General features: G+C 45.2%; 2 protein-coding genes and 1 non-coding gene across 3 annotated transcripts in view; 2 read left to right on the top strand and 1 right to left on the bottom strand.

The window, feature by feature from the left end:
- LOC126419652 (uncharacterized) overlaps positions 1-20,294 on the top strand; it is a 626,964-nt gene that overhangs the window by 377,489 nt on the left and 229,181 nt on the right. The gene's annotated exons all lie outside the window — the stretch shown is intronic.
- Positions 1-20,294, bottom strand: part of LOC126419808 (superoxide dismutase [Cu-Zn]-like) — a 142,179-nt gene that overhangs the window by 71,841 nt on the left and 50,044 nt on the right. The gene's annotated exons all lie outside the window — the stretch shown is intronic.
- Trnay-gua (transfer RNA tyrosine (anticodon GUA)) lies at positions 13,072-13,160 on the top strand. Its single transcript is given in 2 exon segments — positions 13,072-13,108; positions 13,125-13,160. It is a non-coding gene; the product is annotated as a tRNA-Tyr (tRNA).

Here is a 20,294-nt window from a genome sequence, read left to right as displayed (position 1 = left end):
GGAGTCGCCATGGCTCCAAATCCCTGTTGCTACTTTCCAGAATCTCACTGATACCTTCCTACACATCTTGCAGCGGTGCACGCTGCAATATGTGGTTATTCAGGCTGCTGACAGGTGGTCACATTAATGTGACTGGACTGTTAGTATATTAGAGAAATCTCAATCAAAAACTAAAGACTAACTTGCCGTAGCTGGGGTTCACAGTCACGTAAAATTTTGTAAATGACATTGTGCTCGGGTTATGACTGTAAAATTATTTAAAAAAAAGCAGTATTGCAGTTTTGACCCTGTGGCCATTATCAAATGGAAATACGAGTGACTGCACGTGTAAATGTCAAAACGTAAAAATCATCTGATGTGACACGACACAGAAGCTGATTTCATCGCACTGTGTTCCTGATTGAAACCTTCTTGTATTTTCCGCTTTGAATTTCACTGTAAATATGTTGCTCGTAATGTGCTTAATTTTTTCTGGCATCCGCAACACGGGCTGGGGTAAATAATTTCATATGTGTTTCTGTTTCATATAAAACTGAAGTTGGTTCCATCGCATTGTATTCTGTGGATTCATGTCTACTTGTTACTGCTTACGAAACTGTATGTGAATTGCTCGATTTAAATGCGATGTAAATGTATTGTTCGTATTCTACGTTGTTTTTTTGTAAGCATCTGTTTGTCGTATTTTCTCTCATTTAATGGATGATTCTAGTAACCTTATTTCTGCTAAAATATATTGTGTGTACTACCTGTTAATATGTGTGAGCACATTTGCGTACTACTGTTGCATTTTTAGCTTTTTCAAGGAAAAATGCTGAAGTAACTAAGACTGCAATCCATAGCCATCTACATCCATACTCTGCAAACCAGTGTCAAATGCATGGCGCTGAGTGGCAAGACGCAGCATCATTCAAAGCAGAATTACATACTGATTCCGTTAGAAGATGTAATAAAGTTGAATACCAGTTCTGTCTAAAGCTGCTAACGCGCAGTTCTCCATTAAATGCGAGAAAGTACGGAAAATGAATGTAAAGAAAAGTGAAAGTAGAATAAAAGCAATACACTCGTAACCTGCCTACAATGCCTATAACACTCTACGTCTGCTGATGAAGTCGAGCAGTTCTCACATGGATGCATAAGCAGAAACAAATATGCACAAGTCCACAGAACACAATACGACGAAAGCAGCTTCTGTTTTATATGAATCAAAAACAAATATAGCATCATTTACTCCGCCCAATATTACCGATGCTAGCAGAAATCAGCAGGACACGAGCAATACATTTACAACGCAATTCAAATAGTGCAATACACACTAGTAACCGTAATCATAAAAACAATGCGCCGGCCGCGGTGGTCTCGCGGTTCGAGGCGCGCAGTCCGGAACCGTGCGACTGCTACGGTCGCAGGTTCGAATCCTGCCTCGGGCATGGATGTGTGTGATGTCCTTAGGTTAGTTAGGTTTAAGTAGTTCTAAGTTCTAGGGGACTGATGACCACAGCAGTTGAGTCCCATAGTGCTCAGATCCATTTTTTTTGAAAAACAATGCGATGAAACCAGCTTCTGTTTTGAACGAAACCGTAAGAATTATGGATGACTTTAACTCGCCCAATAAGAAACTGAGATGATGGGGTGATATACTTGCTGTGCTCCAAGTGGCCTTGCAGCGAACCAAGCTCCAGTTACCCCAGTGGATATTAGCGCGATGTGTCCTGGGAGTGACTAAACCAAGCTCGAGTTACCCCAGTGGATATTAGCGCGATGTGTCCTGGGAGTGACTAAACCAAGCTCGAGTTACCCCAGTGGATATTAGCGCGATGTGTCCTGGGAGTGACTAAACCAAGCTCGAGTTACCCCAGTGGATATTAGCGCGATGTGTCCTGGGAGTGACTAAACCAAGCTCGAGTTACCCCAGTGGATATTAGCGCGATGTGTCCTGGGAGTGACTAAACCAAGCTCGAGTTACCCCAGTGGATATTAGCGCGATGTGTCCTGGGAGTGACTAAGCTTTTTCCTGTGTGCTTATGAAGCTACAACAAAGTCTCTACTTTACATCTGCTGATGAACAATGGAAGGAAAAAAGAAGAAGAGCGGAACGATGAGGCGATACTTTTAGAGCGTCCCTGTGGCTGACAGCTTGGCGTCGCTGGCAGCCGTTTTGGGCGCTCCTCGCCACATCACGATGCGGCCGTTTGGCACACGCGCTGCTCTCGAAGCGAGCGATTAATTACGGAGAATCGGATTTCAAACGGAGCGGCGCGAGAGACAAACGCAGTTCGTGACGCTCCGCGGCCGAATTCCTGATGAACGAGCCGATAAGGCGGAGGCGGCTCTCACGAGCGAAATGCTGGCCTCCCTTCAGGATCTGCTCTTGGCATTCGGACGGCTAGCAACAGGTGCAAGGTGAGGAAATCCCGCGGACTCGCCGCTCTCCAAGGACTTCAGTCCTATTGTTTCTCCGTCACCGCTGACTTCTTTGAAGTTCTGTGCTCGTTGCATGTTTATTAATAATTTTGCAATATTTCTAAATTATACGCTGTCTGACGGAAAAGTGAAGCACCCGGAAGACATGTCGTATGTCATGTAACTTCGTGCATGTACACATTGTCGGAAGGTACAAGGTGTACAACTTTGCTTCCGCCGGTTGCCGATAGGTACCGACAACGGTAAGTAGCGGTCGAAAGAAACAGATCGCGGACGTCAGGCAGTTCGCTTGGACCTCGGTCAACATAACCTCATTCCAACATTAGGCGATTTGTGTCTGCATCGTAAAGTTGTTCTGGATTGAAAATGTCAGTTTACGAGCCTAATTCTCGTCATTTGCGGGAGGTGTTACTGTTTTGTTTCAATATCAAGAAAACAGCGGCTGACTCTCATCGAATGCTCTCAAGTACCTACGGTAAGGACGTTATTAGTGAAAGAACGCTTCAAGAACGATGATTTTATCGCCGTAGACCGGTATTGTGGTGGAAGAGAGAAAGTTTTCGAAGATGCAGAATTTGAGACATTGCAGAGTGAAGACTCGCGTCAAACTCAAGAAGAATAGGCACTATTAGTGGGAGTGGCACAGCAAGCCATTTCAAAACGTCTCAAGGCTATCGGCATGATTCAGAAAGAAGGCAACTTGGATCCCGTGTGAGCTGAAACCGAGATACGTTGAACGGCGTTTGTGTGTTTGTGAAGCCGGCCGGAGTTGCCGAGCGGTTCTAGGCGCTACGGTCGCAGGTTCGAATCCTGTCTCGGGCATGGATGAATGTGATGTCCTTAGGTTAGTTAGGTTTAAGTAGTTCTAAGTTCTAGCGGACTGATGACCTCAGAAGTTAAGCCCCATAGTGCTCAGAGCCATTTGAATCATTTTTTGTGTTTGTGAACAGTTGCAAAAACGGCAGGGAAGGGATTCCTGCATCGCATTGTGACCGGGGACGAAAAAATGAGTTCATTACGATAACCGTAAACGCATAAAATCATGGAGATATGCAGGCCGTGCTTACACGTCGACGGCCAAAGCGAATATTCCCGGCTCCAAGATCTTGCTCTGCATTTGGTGGGACCCGCTCTGCGTCGTGTACTATGAGGTGTTAAGACCATGTGAAACAATCACAAGTGCTCGTTATCGAACACAACTAATGCGTCTGAGCAGAGTGTTAAAAGACAAACGGCCGCAATACAGCGAGAGGCACGAAAAAGTGATTTTGCAGCACGACAACGCTCGACCCCACGTTGCAAAAGAGGTCATAACTTGCTTGGAAACGTTAAAATGGGAAGTCCTACCCCACCTGACGCATTCTCCAGACATTTCTCCCTCTGACTATCACCTGTTTAGATCAATGGAGCATGGCCTGGCTGACCAACACTTCTGATCTCATGAAGAAGTCAAAAATTGCATCGATTCGTGGATCGGTTCAAAAGATGAACAATTTTTTCGACGCGGGTTTCGTATACTGCCCGAAAGATGGGAGAAAGTAGTGGCCAGCAATGGAAAATACTTTGAATGATACATGTGTAACCACATTGTTTCATTAAAGGCTCAAATGTTGGGGAAAACACGGCGGAAGCAAAGTTGTACACCTTGTAGGTAAATGATTACAGTTACAGTTCGCTGTGACAAGTACACTGTCCAGCCACATTAATGTGATCAATTGTCAGAAGGCTGAAAAACACATTTCGAAGCACAGACCGTCGCGAGATGTGCAGAAAGAGAATCAGTGACCTTCTGCAAGATGATGTGGAGCCATGCCGACTCCAGTGCTGTCCCCAGCTGCGCTAGGTTTCTCGGTTGACGACCCACGACGCGAACAGCCCAGTCGAGGTGACCTCAGAGACTCTCGTTCAGGTTTAAATCAGGGGATTTGGTGGCCAGAGGAATATGGTAAAATCATCTTGGTAATGAAATGATCGTATAGCATTGTTGGTCGGGACACCCCTTGCGGGCCAGTTCGGCCACCGTATCACAAGTTCTCTTTATTTGACGCCACTTCGGCGACTTGCGAGACAATGATGATGAAATGATGATGAATGACACACAACACCCAATCATCTCGAGGCAGAGAAAATCCCTGACCCCGCCGGTAATCGAACCCGGGACGCCGTGCGCGGGAAGCGAGCACGCTACCGCAAGACCACGAGCTGCGGACATCATCTTGGTGCCTTTCAACCCATGCACATAAACCCGCGAGCTGGGTGACGTGTTGCATTGTCCTGCTGGTAGATGCCATCGTGCCAAGAAAAAAGAAGTACATTTACGGATGGATGTGGCTCCCCAAGGACAGATGCATACTTTTGTCGATGCGTTGTGCCAGAATGACGAGATCACCCAGTGAATGCCCTCCGGCCTGGGACCTTCAGATGATTCTCGCAGTGTTTGCTTTCAGAAGTTTCACGCCGTACACGCGAACAGCCGTCTGTCCGATGAAGCATAAAACGTGATTCTTCTCAAAATGCCACCTGTCACTAATCAGTGGACGTCCAGTTGCAGTTTTGGCTTGCAGCCTTCGTCGCCGATGAACAGCAGTCAGCGTGTGTGCATGATCCAGGCGCCTGTTGTGGAGGCTTGTATGCAGCAACGTTCGCTGAACGGTCGTTGAGGAGACATTATTGGTAGCCCTTTGGTTTATATGGGCAGACAGTTGCTCAACAGTTGCAACTCTATTCGCCCGTACACATTTCTGGAGTCGTTGTCCGCACACCCCAGCGCTCTGTATATACCCTCCACTACTAGTGTTGCTATGTGCCTTCTGTGAGTGGTTACTGTACGTTGACATGGATCATAGGCGGTGGTAACATTGATGTGACTGGATCCCGAATGACGTTCGTCGGCGAGCATGGCGGAGACTTGGGGAAACGTCCCATTGTTCTAACATTTTGGTGAGCTACAGCGGTTTTACTCCTGGCATAATGAAGTGCGGAATGATCAAGTATAACTTCAGATCACGGCTGTAGCGACAGAGGTGGCCCTGACAGTAAACCAGTACGTCACGAAGACCCTGACTCCTCATGTGTGGTACACACATCACAAAAAGTTTTTCATCACCTCGGTTCCGAGAGTTCCGGAACCCGTACAGAAAATTGGAATAGAGATCAACCTAACATCCTTTTCGCCCTTTTTATTGCTCATGAAAACCACACATCGCATGTTGTAACACCATACAACGAGACCTTTAGAGGTGGTGGTCCAGATTGCTGTATACACCGGTACCTCCAACACCCAATAGCACGTGCTCTTGCATTGATGCATGCCTGTATTCACCGTGCCATACTACTATCCACAAGTTCATCAGGGCACTGTTGTTCCAGATTCTCCCACTCCTCAACGGCGATTCGGCGTAGATCTCTCAGAGTGGTTGGTGGGTCACGTCGTCCATAAACAGCCATTTTCAATCTGTCCCAGGCATGTCCAATAGGGTTCATATCTGGAGAACATTTTGGCCACTCTAGTCGAGCGATGTCATTATCCTGAAGGAAGTCATTCACAAGATGTGCACGATGGAGGCGCGAATTGTCGCCCTTGAAGACGAATGCCTCGCCATTATGCTGCCGATATGGTTGCACTGTCGGTCGGAGGATGGCATACACGTAGCGTACAGCCGTTACGGCGCCTTCCATGACCACCAGCGGCGTACGTCGGCCCCACATAATAACACCCCTAAACGTCAGGGAACCTCCACTTTGCTTCACTCGCTGGACAGTGTGTCTAAGGCATTCAGCCGACCGGGTTGCCTGCACACTTCCCTTGTTGAGAACCCTTCCTGGCACAAAGTAACAATGAGGAAGCTATCGAACCGCGGTATTGACCGTCTAGGCATGGTTATACTACAGACAACACGAGTCGTGTACCTCCTTCCTGGTGGAATGACTTGAACTGATCGGCTGTCGGACCTCCTCCGTCTAATAGGCGCTGCTCATGCATGGTTGTTTACAACTTTGGGCGGGTTTAGTGACATCTCTGAAAAGTCAAAGGATCTGTGTCTGTGATACAATATCCACAGTCAATGTCTATTTTCAGGAGTTCTGGGAACTGGGGTGAGGCAAAACTTTTTTTATGTGTGTAAATTATGGGTTAGTATCATGATCGATTTTTCGATAGGAAAATGGTCGTCCTCACATAGCACGTCTCTCTACGATTTGTCTGTTGAATGTAGAGATACTCCCACAGCCAGCAAGATCGCCATATTGGTCCCCGTTAGAATATGTGTGAGGTCGACTCGACCGTCACCTCGGCCCCAGTTTCAGTATCCACAGTAACTAGGACCGTTTACAACAATTGTGAGCCAGCTTGCCTTAGGAGGAGTTATAACGGCCTAATGCCACCCTTCCCAAACGAATCAGTGCCTGTATCCAGGCGAAAAGTGATACAACGTCATACTGACATGTGGGCTGATAATGCCAAGTTCTTTGTAAATTTGACTCGATTTTGTAATCATACACGTCACTTTCCCTCTTATCCTATGAAGTTTCGTTTCGTTTCTCCTCCCATTCTGTGGGCTTGACTTCTGTTGTCAGGCAGGTACGAATAGTTTATACTTCCACGTTCCCGCAAGTTAATACAGTGAGCTCGTCGTCGATGAGGTGCATAGTATTTCTTGGGTTGCGCGAAGCTTTCCCGACCGACTAGTTGCAAAAATTGTTCTTGGGTGAAATCCCCATAATATTTTACCGGCGGGACTGACCGACTACTCTAGGTGCAAGGACACACACGCGCTTACAGCTGTTACGATCCTTCGCAAAGAAGTAGCGTGCACAGGACGTTAGCCGGCGTTTGTCAGACAAAGAGCTAGAAGAAAGTGAAGAACAGACAAGCATGGACGTCTTCCCGTGTGTCTGTGTTTGAAACTAGAAGAAACGTACGGTTACATGCGTCTTCCATACGCCAAAAATAGTCATCTAGATTCATTTGTCTTTATATCCGCTTCAAATTTTGTTTTTCACCTTAATACGATATTTAGAGTTTTTTTTAAAAGAACTGAATTTGTCATCAAGAAGTTGTTCAAAAATTAACTTAAAGATCTCTCGGTGTACGTCCACAACCTTGTTCGCACTACTTGCACGCGTCAGTGTTGTCATTAGACTCCTGCTCGAGAAACACAACTGTTTTTCGAGTTCGCAGTCCTGTCAAAAGACACGTTTGCGATACTCTTATGTTACCTTTGAATATCTTTGCTTCTGGAGTGTTGTTTCCCTTATGAACGTTTCTGTAGTTCATAGTTTCCACTATTTTGTCATGTTCGAAAGTTATTATGCCTGCAATTGTTTTAATGCGGGGCAGTTAGCAGGTGTGAAGTTCTTGAGTTGCTAGAAATATATTCCAGTTTTAACAGGATAAAGTCATTGTTGGCAACTTATTCCACGAGAGTGGCCGAAGCTGAAAATGGGTCCTTCAGGACAAACAAAGAAAAGGAATAGGCAAGTTGAGGAAGACGTAAACCAAGAATATTATGCAATTGGAGTATATTAGGAACAACATAGATTAGTCATAGATCAAATATAACACAGAATTGAATTTCCCGGGAATTAAATTTCGTGGCATGTGTATTTTTTGCACAGAAAATATATCTGAGCTGAAATTTTTTTGGGACGTTTCAGAGTAATATTTGGAGGAAAGTAAACAGCAGACACTAATGTACTATCAACAGGAAGAAAAATACATACTGTCTAGTTATAAAAAAGTAACTTTAATTTTGATTATCAGTTGTAAACATTTCTAGAATAAAAGCTTCTGACTGAAATGACATTATTGCAGTCTTCTTTTTAGATAGACATGTTGTTAATGTGTACTTAAAGTTGCAAGTATCTGAGTTAGGTAGTCAGTGCATAGGTTCCATGTATCGACCGGCATATAAAAATATAATTTACGAATCTTCACAAAAAATTGTAATGAAGTCCACGTATTAATTGTATATCAAAATGTTCAGCAACACTCCTGTTTTGCTACAGTTTTCTTCCTACCAAAAGTTCAAGGTTTTTTTTTTTTTTTTTTACTTAGAGCGGTGAAAATTTTACGAAAATTGTTAGTGTTTTTCCAGGCGTTGACAGGCAAGTTACCTTAGGACAATATTTGTTTGAGAACTGCGGGAAGTTATACAGCGGACAATTTTGTCGTCCTATAGAAGATAGATACGTTGAACATCGAATACACTCACGTATTATCAAGCAGAGAAACATATAGTGGCCGCATTGCCTCAGTGCAGGGCACAATAATAAATGCAAAAGTGCTAAAATTGTCTCGTGGAGTTCCTTGCACTGGAACAGAATAATTAAAGAAGCGGTCGAATTTCGCATCTCAACAAAGTACAACAGATACGCAGGTTTCTAGCTTAGCGCAGCATGAGATCCTGCTCTGGTAGTTCGTGGCATGATGCTTTGTTGACGACTTAAATATTCCGATAGCACCGGCGAGGATGGCTGTACGCCACTGCGGACCGTATTTCGGCATGCGGCTTCCGACTGAGGAAGCTGGGCCGACCTGGCGGTAGAGCACAGGAGGAACGACAGACGAAGCTTACGCCGATGTCCTTGGTTCTTCATCTGACAAGTGGCGTAGCCATCCTTTACACTACCGATCAGGAATGCTTCGCTGTCGACTATCGAATTTGGCGCCTCGCGCCTAGATAGGAAACTGCAGTCATAGTTCAACAGAAAGCAAGAAAAAGCCACTCGATCCCCGAAAAGCTATCGAACCCATAACCATACTCTGCGGAGTATACAAGATGTTCGAGTGTCTCTTTCTGCGACGTCGAAAGCCTTTGTCTGATGTCCATTTCGAATTCCGGAAAGTTCATTCTACAACCCAGCAAGTGCATCTCCTGGTGGAGAATGTAGTGAAGACCTTCGACCACCACAAGTTCTATGGAGCCGTCCTGCTCGATGTCATCAGAGATTTCGTCTCCTCGTGACATGAAGAACTATAATATGACCTGCTAATACGGGAGTCACAACACCACATGTGAGATCACTCTGCAACTTCTTGGACGGACGTACTTTCCACGTACATGCTGCCGTCAGAATCTCATCACGTCGGCTCATCGCCACCGTCGTACCGCAAGTGTCGGTTCTTGGCTCGATCCTGTATACGTTGTATCCGGCAGACATCTCAAGAGGACAACGAGTGAAGCTGGCCGTACACGCTGATGACAGCTGGCCCATACGCTGATGACGCGTCACGTGCATCAGGGGCCTTAATGCACAGATAATGGAACGAAAATTCACATGGTGATAAACCAACTCAGCTACTGGGTGACAGAATGGAGACCAGATTTCAACCAAATAACCGCAAGCGGTCATGATTACGAAGCGGCTGGTACCAGCATCTGTGCCGCCCGTCAACGTCAGGGGAACAGGAGTAAACTGGGCATCATCTGTCTGGTACCTTCGTGCCACGCTGGACAGACGTCCAACATGGCAACAACATCCAGAACATTTTCCCACACAAGCGACTGTCATTTGGTTGCTCCTATCCCTTTCCCTCCCTCAAATGTGTATTTCTTTCCGTTCCTTGGGCTTTTGGCACTACTTTGAAAAATAAACCTAAATCTAGTGAGATTGTTTTCTGTGCTGCCTTTGTTACACTCTGCGCACAAATTTTTCTCCACGGATGCCTCTGTCTGCCGCATGTGTCGCTGGGCCAAGTGTTAACTATCTGCAAACCTCAATTCGCTCTCAAGAACAACAACTGACAAGGGAATGGTCTAATTCGACATGTCGAAACCAGGGCCGCTGACGAAATATCGATATATCTAAAATGTCTACAAAATGTATCGATTAATGCCAGCGGGTTCCGTCTACTGGTACATAGATATGGAACCGACAATGTAAAGTGCCATATTTCTATTTTATATTATATTTTTTTCGCAATTATCGATAAATATTTGAAGTTCTTCTTTTGCAATTGTAGACCATAATTTTACTTTCACTGTGTGAAGGAGACTTAGTACTTTTTGAGCTTTCATCACGTCCAGTATTTCTCTTTGCCTGTGTGAAGCAAGTATAGTGGCCACAAATAAAAAAGAAGAATTCCGATTGCACAGGGGGGGGGGGGGGGGGGGTATGCGGTGTAAATGGAATATGGAATAACAAGATACCCGATGTGACGAAACAATTTTTTACGCAACTAGTGTGCTATTTCTTCGCATGAGCGTTCTTAAAAACAGTTGCTGAAACTGATGCACGAAAAATTAAATGACAACATTGGTCTTTGTGGTGGGCGGAGACATGTGAGGGGAAATGCTGACGTAATCGGCGCTCGGTGCTACCAACAGAAACTGGAACATTTAACTTCATCAGGCAATTTTGGCGCTAAAACTGCTAGGTCTCTGGCGTTTGCAGAAATGAAAAAATAGGCAAGGCGACATGAAGTGTTCCAGACAAATCCGACACGTGACGAAACCGAACGACAGACCGATCGGACACCTTTTACTGTGCCACTCACCTGCAGTTGCTAGCAAAGTGGTTATCGCCAAGCGTGAACGTGCATCGTTTTCCTTTCAGTTCTTGCTCTAAGGGGGATAAGAAAGCTGCTAGTCCGTTGATGTACGTAATATCTAATAACAATCAATACTTAAATATACAGCTCGGAAACTGGCCGTATATTTACAATATGCAGACAATATTTCTTTTTTCTTTTTTGTGCTGCTACGTCGATATTTCGATACATCGATGACTTTTTCGATATGTCGAGGGCCTAAGATAATACTTTTTTAAATATCTATATATCGGATACCTGATATTTTTTTAAAATATCAACTGTCCTAGTCGAAAGCTACTATGAAATTTTTTACACATGACGAATACACTATAATAAAATCACTGCAAAAATTTTGACTGCTAAGGCGCACTGCAACAGTTTCAAATATTGAAATAACTTATTTGTGCCTCACAAAGAACCGCCTATAACAGCGTTTGTAGAGCCCAGCCTGCAGACAGTGCGATTCGGCGAATGAGAAGAAGCAGCTGCGACAAGAGCGCGCATCGCCGCGTAGCCTAAATATCAGGTGTGCACATACGCCAATTTTAAATACCTAAAGGCTCGTTCTCACAGGAGGGAACGGCAGCGAACGCAAGCGAATGAGCATTAAAAAAAATTCGCCGGTTTTCACTACCATTCACTTGTATCTCTGTGTAACAGCGTTTAAACTAGAGGGAACGGAAAAGAACGCGAGACAACGAACGTCTCGTTACCGTGAAGAAATGCCAGAATTTACACTCTGGCTGTCGGACCTGCGGATCTAGGGCGCCGGCACAGTAGCTCAACGTTTTCGGTCAGAGGGCCGGCTAAGGTATTCAACGATGAACTCAACTGAAGGGGTGTGCTGTGACGTCCGCCCATACCAAATGACGAGAACAATGACGAACAAAATAAAGGGAAAAAAGCGGTAAAGTTTTTGCTGAAAACCCACAGAGCGCGGGATCAAATCCCGGTTGGACCACTCATTTTTCAGTCCACTTCTTAACCTAGCTCGTTGCGCACCAGGCATCATTTCTCCAGCAGCCTGGCCCGCTACGAATTTGGCAACTTTCAACATTTTTTTAAATACTTGCCGTGAGTCTTAGCAGCAAAAAGTTTTAACAGTGCGTTTCCTTAGAGGTATTCTTCTTTTATAAAAAATTTCAACTCAGATTGAGTCGTAGAACGCAGTACAAAGTACTAGTGCCTTCGTATGTTATACAGAGGCTACAATACGGTATAATGAGAATCCTGTTACTCTCAGTTTAACTTAATGTAATTTCTAGAAATGCTGTATACGTGTCTTTCTTCAGTTATTGTATAAACTTATTATTATAATAAATCATTTACTATGAAAAATGAATAGAAATTACGTAATATAGTATAATTAATGAAAGTCAATTAACTATGCGTCATAACACCATGGAAATGACCGACGATGAAATCACGTCATGGAGATGATGTGTCAGCATATGGTATATTTATGTAATTGACGGCGCAAGTATTCTCATCGTCGTAATTTGTCCACGTACAATACGAAACCATGAAAAACAGCAGTTCCCAGAGTAAGTTTATGACTAATTATAATGACGCTTATCTGTGATATTTAATTTCGTAACAGGCTAGTGACAAGTGTGGCCTTTGACCAGCTACTTCATTAGAAATTTCATCCATAAGCAACACTTCCAGAGTGTCGTACTGTAGGATAATTCGCGGCGAATAATCGCGTGTGTTATTCGAGCGAATACCTCAACAGCACTGATTGTATCTATGTTAAACGCAAAGACGCGCCGAAGCCAATAGAGCTACTTAAAACAACTGAGGAGCGACCCTGGTTTGTTACCGATCGCGTCTCGACTTGCTTGGGGAGCTGAGTGTTAATATATGAGATCTACAGTGCAACCTGAACATGTAATGCTTGCTGTCGGCAACACTATCGGAAACCAATCGCAGTGCCACTTCGTAAGCCAATCGTGACGACGGTCTGTGGTGAGGCGCGATAACCCACTGCCATCTTTAAATGGATTCGCCAGCGCAGCGCCACAGCCCGCTTACGTAAGCTGTATCGACGTTCCGGCCCAGGCGCGCAGTCCGGTTTCCTTGATGTGTACCAAAGGTTACACGTTGTCTAGCACATTCCTTCGGTAGCTCAGTTGGTAGAGCGGTGGACTGTAGTGGTTGAATGGCAGTTATCCATAGGTCGCTGGTTCAAATCCGGCCCGAAGGAAAATGTTTTTATTTTAAACTTTCGTGTCCTCTCACATATTGTGACATGACAACAGATTATTCCAACTGGATTATGTCTGATTACGGTGACAATATTCCTCGGAAAACAGTAAATAAAACGGTAAATTGTGACCACTCCGTGCTCGACTATGGCACATTTCTCGTTGGTGAGGTTGAAAGCCATACAAGATGAATTGTAGCCAAAAATTACATACGTATGTCATTATGTTTCAGGTAAGCAACGTAAATCAAAGAAAAGAAATTTCAATTTTAACACAAAGCAACTAAAATCTTTAAGAGTGGTCTCTATTACTCAAAAGATGAAAACGCAATCCACAGGGAGCGTTTTTAACATACACTTATTAACAGGAATAAATGGAAGAGGACGTACATGAAAACGAAATGGGAGATATGTTACTACGAGAAGAATTTGACAGGCCACTGAATGACTTAAGTCGAAACAAGGCCCTGTAAGTAGACGACATTCCGTTAGAACTACTGATAGCCTGGGAGAGCCAGCCATTATAAAACTTTTACATCTGCTGATCAAGAGGTATGAGACAGGCGAAATACCCTCAGACTTCAAGAAGACTATAATAATACCAATTCCAAAGAAATCAGGTGCTGGCACGTGTGTAAATTACCGAACTATCAGTTTAGTATGTGATGATTGCAAAATACTAACACGAATTCTTTACGGAAGAAGTGGAAAACTGGCACAAGCCGACTTCGGTTAAGATCAGTTTGGATTTCGGAGAAATGTGGGAACACACGAGGCAATATTGACCCTACGACTTGTCTTAGAAGATAAGTTAAGAAATCAAACGTATGTTTATAGCGTTTGTATACTTAGAGAAAGCTTTTGATAGTGTTGGCTACGTACACTTTTTCAATTCCGACAGGTATCAGGGGTAAAATACAGGGAGCGAAATTTATACACAACTTGTACACAAAACCAGACGGCAGTTACAAGGGTCGAGGAGCATCAAAGGGAAACAGTGGTTGAGAAGGGGGTTAGGCAGGGTTCTGGTCTATCTCTGATGTTATTCAATCTATACATTGAGCAAGCAGTGAGGGAAACGCAAGAAAAATTTGGAGTGGGAATTAAAGTTCAGGAAGGAGAAATAAAAACTTTGAGGTTTGCCATTGAGTTTGTAATTCTGTCAGAGACAGCAGAGGACTTGAAGGAGCAACTCAGAAGAATGGACAGAGTTTTGAAAGAAGGACATAAGATGACCATCACCAAAAACAAAACAAGGATAATGAAGTGTAGGGGAATTAAATCTGGTGATGCTGAGGGAATTAGATTAGGCAACGGGACACTTAAAGCAGTAGATGAGTTTTGCTGTTTGGGCAGCAAAATAACTGATAATAGCGAAATAGAAAGGATACAATATGTAGACTGGCAATAGCATGAAAAGCGTTTCAGAAGAAGAGAAATTTGTTAACATCGAATACAGATTTAAGGGTTAGGAAGTCTTTTCTGAAGGTATTTGTCTGGAAGACACATTCTGCGATGTCAAGGAATCACCAGTTTTGTGTTGGAGGGAAGTGTGGGGGGCAAAAATCGCAGACGGAGACCAAGAGATGAATACAGTATGTAAATTCAGAAGGATAAGGCTTCAGTATTTATTCGGAGATGAAGAGACTTGTACAAGAAACAGTGGCATAGAAAACTGCATCTAACTAATTTTCGGACTGAAGACCACAGCAACAACAACGTTAACAGGGCCGTTTCGAGAAAAATTTTTCCGCACAAGTGACTCATCATTTGCCCTCACCCACCACTCTCGCCACCCGCTTTTCCCTCATACACTTTCACTCCTATCAGTTGCTCCCTAGAATTTGTGGTACACACTGTATACAGACGTTGCATTTGGGTGCCTCTAGCGCCCCTCTCAGCTTAATACCCTAACCAGCAGCTACTAATTTTGATACGTCCTATGTAGTAATGTTACAGAAATCATGTCAGCTTGGCGCCCCAAGGGACGGTTTGCGGCCCGGAATACGAGGCAGTGCCCTTGGACAACTCAGGGAGTTACGTCCAGCTCTCAACCCGCAGCCTATACTGCCTACCCATGTCTGCCTTGTAATCTATATACAAGTGCCGCATACGACCTCTCTTCGAACATGCAGCAGCTGCTTGGGCCAATGCTGCCGACACGCACTTCCGACAACTGCAACGATTCCAGGACAGGACTCTGCGACTGACTCCGTACCTTCCTCGGGACTCCCCATAGCGAGAACTGCACCTACCGGCTGATGCATCCCAGTTGAAAGAACAACATCGAGAAACTGTCAGGAAGTTCTACCAACAAACTGTTAGCTCTGCATATATACACATCAGAAACCTTGGACACAAAGGTGAGCACCGGCTCACTCTACGATGGCCACACCATCTTTGAGTCCGATATACTGCGATAGTAATAATAATAATAATATAATGTGATAATAATAACAATATGAAAAACCGCTACTTACGTAGCAGCAATAGGTTCCACCAAATTTGCTACAAGTAACGGCGGGCATACGCAAGGAACAGGCGGACACCATGTCAGAAGATTGAAGATAACACATGAAGTGTTGAAACATCACACTAAACTGGAAGTTCAGAGCTTCCGGTATTGATGCTCGAGACGTTGTCGTCGTAGCTGAGCAGTCAAATGTTGTAAGGCAGGAACCAAAGAACACTGTGCTTACATTGCTGTGAGTGAACCTATTAGTAGCAATCACGGCACACCTCCCATTTTCAGCGTGCAAAATTGGTTCGTCGGAAGCATCGCGATACCTGCAGAACCTACAAATTGGTCGGAAATGCCACGGAACTAAGTCCACGGAGCCGTGAGTCCTTTGTCTCACTTTGAGTGAAACCACTCAGACCCACAGACGATGAAAAAGATTCATGCAGGGTGTTACAACAAGGTACGGCCAAACTTTCAGGAAACATTCCTCACACACAAAGAAAGAAAATATGTTGCGTGGACATGTGTCCGGAAACGCTTACTTTCCTTGTTAGAGCTCATTTTATTCCTTCTCTTCAAATCACATTAATTATGGAATGGAAACACACAGCAACAGAACGTACCAGCATGACTTCAAACACTTTGTTACAGGAAATGTTCATAATGTCCTCCGTTAGCGAGGATACGTGCATCCACCCTCTGTCGCATGGAATCCCTGACGCGCTGATGCAGCCCTGGAGAATGGCGTATTGTATCACAGCCGTCCACAATAGGAGCACGAAGAGTCTCTACATTTGGTACCGGGTTTGCGTAGACAAGAGCTTTCAAATGCCCCCATAAATGAAAGTCAAGAGGGTTGAGGTCAGGAGAGCGTGGAGGCCATGGAATTGTTCTGCCTCTACCAATCCATCGGTCATTGAATCTGGTGTTGAGAAGCGTACGAACACTTCGACTGAAATGTGCAGGAGCTCCATTGTGCATGAACCACATGTTGTGTCGTACTTGTAAAGGCACATGTTCTAGCAGCACAGGTAGAGTCTCCCATATGAAATCATGATAACGTGCTCCATTGAGCGTAGGTGGAAGAACATGGGGCCCAGTCAAGAGATCACCAACAATGCCTGCCCAAACGTTCACAGAAAATCTGTGTTGATGACGTGATTGCACAACTGCGTGCGGATTCTCGTCAGCCCACACATGTTGATTGTGAAAATTTACAATTTGATCACGTTGGATTGAAGCCTCATCCGTAAAGAGAACATTTGCACTGAAATGAGGATTGACACATTGTTGGATGAACCATTCGCAGAAGTGTACCCGTGGAGGCCAATCAGCTGCTGATAGTGCCTGCACACGCTGTACATGGTACGGAAACAACTGGTTCTCCCGTAGCACTTTCCATACAGTGACGTGGTCAACGTTACCTTGTACAGCAGGAACTTCTCTGACGCTGACATTAGGGTTATCGTCAACTGCACGAAGAATTGCCTCGTCCATTGCAGGTGTCCTCGTCGTTCTAGGTCTTCCCCAGTCGCGAGTTATAGGCTGGAATGTCCCGTGCTCCCTAAGTCGCCAATCAATTGCTTCGAACGTCTTCCTGTCGGGACACCTTCGCTCTGGAAATCTGTCTCGATACAAACGTACCGCGCCACGGCTATTGCCCCGTGCTAATCCGTACATCAAATGGGCATCTGCCAACTCCGCATTTGTAAACATTGCACTGACTGCAAAACCACGTTCGTGATGAACACTAACCTGTTGATGCTACGTACTGATGTGCTTGATGCTAGCACTGTAGAGCAATGAGTCGCATGTCAACACAAGCACCGAAGTCAAAATTACCTTCCTTCAATTGGGCCAACTGGCGGTGAATCGAGGAAGTACAGTACATACTGATGAAACTAAAATGAGCTCTAACATGTAAATTAAGCGTGTGTGAGGAATGTTTTCTGAAGGTTTGGCCGTACCTTTTTGTAACACCCTGTATAGCCGACGTGGCTGCAGACACTACACAGTCTAGCCACATTAATGTGACCACCGCTTATGCTCGACGCCAACGTGCAATAACCACTCTAGATGCCAGGTGGCAGCATTAGCAGTGGAGGGTATATGAAGCGTGTAGGTGAGGGGGGTATATGAAGCGTGTAGGTGAGGGGCGAGGGGGGAAGGGCACGGAAAAAATACAGTCGTTTTTGTAATGCGCAAAGGGAGTGATTCACTTGCCATCGAAAAGGGCACGAACATTGGCTTTCGGGCCAAGGGTGGAAGCATTTGCGAAACGACTAGGTTTGTGAACTGTTTGGTTAAAGTACACCGCGCGTGGCAAAACGGCGATATCCAAAACCCTCGCCGAGGCAACTGTGGTGCATCGGGGGCCATAGATGTCAGGAGTGAAAAATGGCTGCGGACATGTGTTCCGGCAAATAGACGTGCAACTATTGGACAACTGACCGCCAGAAGAACCACGGGTTACCAACAGTGTCTCCTCAACGACTGTTCAGCGAACGTTGCTGCGTATGGGCCTCTGCAGCAGGCGCCTGTTTCATGGGCTCCTGCTGACTGCTGTTCTTGGACGTTCATTGATTGGCGACAGGCAGCCTTTTCGAATGAGTGACGTTTTATGGTCCATCGGACAGATGGCCGTTGACGTTTACGACCTTGCAAGAATCGTTGGAAGAGTGCAGGGCGAAAGAGGGAGCGTGTGGTCTGGGGAATGTTTCCGTGGCATTCCAAGGGTTATCTCATCATTCTGGAGGGCAAAATGGATCAACACAAATCTGCAGCTATCCTTGGGTACCAAGCGCGCTCCTACATACAGTTTGTTTTTCCTCGGCACAATTGCATCTACCTGCAGCGCAATGCAACGTGTCACATTGCTCGCAGTGTACGTGCGTGAAGAAGAGCACCAGGATGACTTCATCGTACTCCTGGACACCAAATTCCCCGAATTTAAACCCAATAGAGAATTTGTGAGAGCATCTCAATCGGGCTGTCCGCGCCGTGGATCCTTAAGACAGAAACCTAGCACAGCTGACCGCGGCACTGGAGTCGGCGTGGCTTCACATCCCTGTCTGTACTTTCCAGAACCACAACGATTCTTTTCCTGCACCTCCCGTAGCGTTCCACGCTGAAAAAGGTGATTATTGAGGCTTTTGACGGGTCGTCTCACTAAAGTGACTGGACTGTGTACTTTCAGGCGGTTGTTTTAATCGAATGAAAAAAAAAACACGTCCGAACGAAAAACAGTCGACTTGTCAATCGGCTGTCAATAGTAGTTACTTGTCTCTTCGCTACCTTGTGTATGGAGAACAATACCAGCGCTATTCGACCGCCGGGTACCTTTGCGTTAACAAAGAACAGATCGGTGCTGTTATTCTGTCCGCACAGCCTGCTAAATTTCCGGGGCAGCGACCACGTGCTGTACGTGGGCCCGCAGTCACGACCTGCAGGTGCAGCCCCTGGTGAGGCCAGGCCGCTTGCGGAATACTTAGCACGCCGAGCACTTTCCCTGCCACGGCACGCCCAGCTACCGCGTGAGATCCCCGTAGCCTTTGGTTTCCGAGAATACGGCCTGGAACGTAGCGATACTCCTGCCTGGTGCCTCGTCAAGTACGATATGCTTTCAGATAAAACTTGTTTTTAAAAAGAACTCGGCGCAGAGCGAGTGCTATTTTCTTTTTTGGTTTACTCATCCATCATTCATGCATCTAGAATTGTGACAGACAGTGGCTGGTCTCCCACATGAGAGGTCAGGTTAGCCGTTTTAAGAAGCTCTAAACAGTATTAATTGCGCCCTGCTCATCAATCGTATTTGCAACTCTTTTCAGTGCTCTCATTCAGTAAGCATATTGTAATTTGGACAAGTTAAAGTCCTTTTCTGTTTCCTGGTATTAAGCTCACCTTCATGCTAATACCGTGTAACACTGTCCTGATAACGACTAATAGCTTTCTTCAGGCATGCCACAGTCAGCTGAAATTGCTTACTGATGATTAAAAGCAGAACCTGCATAGCTACCAAATGACAGTCACGTATCACCCGTTGTTCCGAAATTCCTGTGGTAGTAGGATCGGTTGATTTAGCGAGCTATTTGAGGAGCCATAGTCTGCCTGAGTATTTATGAAGCCACGAACGTATGCTTACAGACCTTGATCAAGGTTGGGTTGTTTGGGGGAAGAGACCAAACTGCGAGGTCATCGGTCTCATTAGATTAGGGAAGGACGGGAAAGGAAGTCGGCCGTGCCCTTTCAAAGGAACAATCCCGGCATTTGCCTGGAGCGATTTAGGGAAATTACGGAAAACCTAAATCAGGATGGGCGGACGCGGGATTGAACCGTCGTCCTCCCGAATGCGAGTCCAGTGTGCTAACCACTGCGCCACCTCGCTCGGTCTTGAGCAAGGATTTTGCCATTCGGAGAGATGAGAATGTCCACAGGATGAAAGTCATGAAGATGTAGAAGAACACTCGTTCACGGAGATTTTGAAATAAATGTACTGGTTCACTTTTACAGTAACTTGAACGTGTGAGCCCAAGTCGCGATACATCATATAACTTCCTCCACCCTGAACTACGACTTGCAACACTGCCGGTTAAACGGCGTGTTCATTAGTTAGTTTCATGTTCCATAGACGAGTCATTTCACATTCACATTGCATATTAATTTGTAAATCTGAC

Source organism: Schistocerca serialis, chromosome 9 (genome assembly GCF_023864345.2).
Source record: "Schistocerca serialis cubense isolate TAMUIC-IGC-003099 chromosome 9, iqSchSeri2.2, whole genome shotgun sequence".
In the NCBI taxonomy this organism is placed as follows: domain Eukaryota; kingdom Metazoa; phylum Arthropoda; class Insecta; order Orthoptera; family Acrididae; genus Schistocerca; species Schistocerca serialis.
The sequence above is the reverse complement of the archived record's forward strand: the minus strand, read 5'-3'. Positions and strand labels throughout refer to the sequence as shown.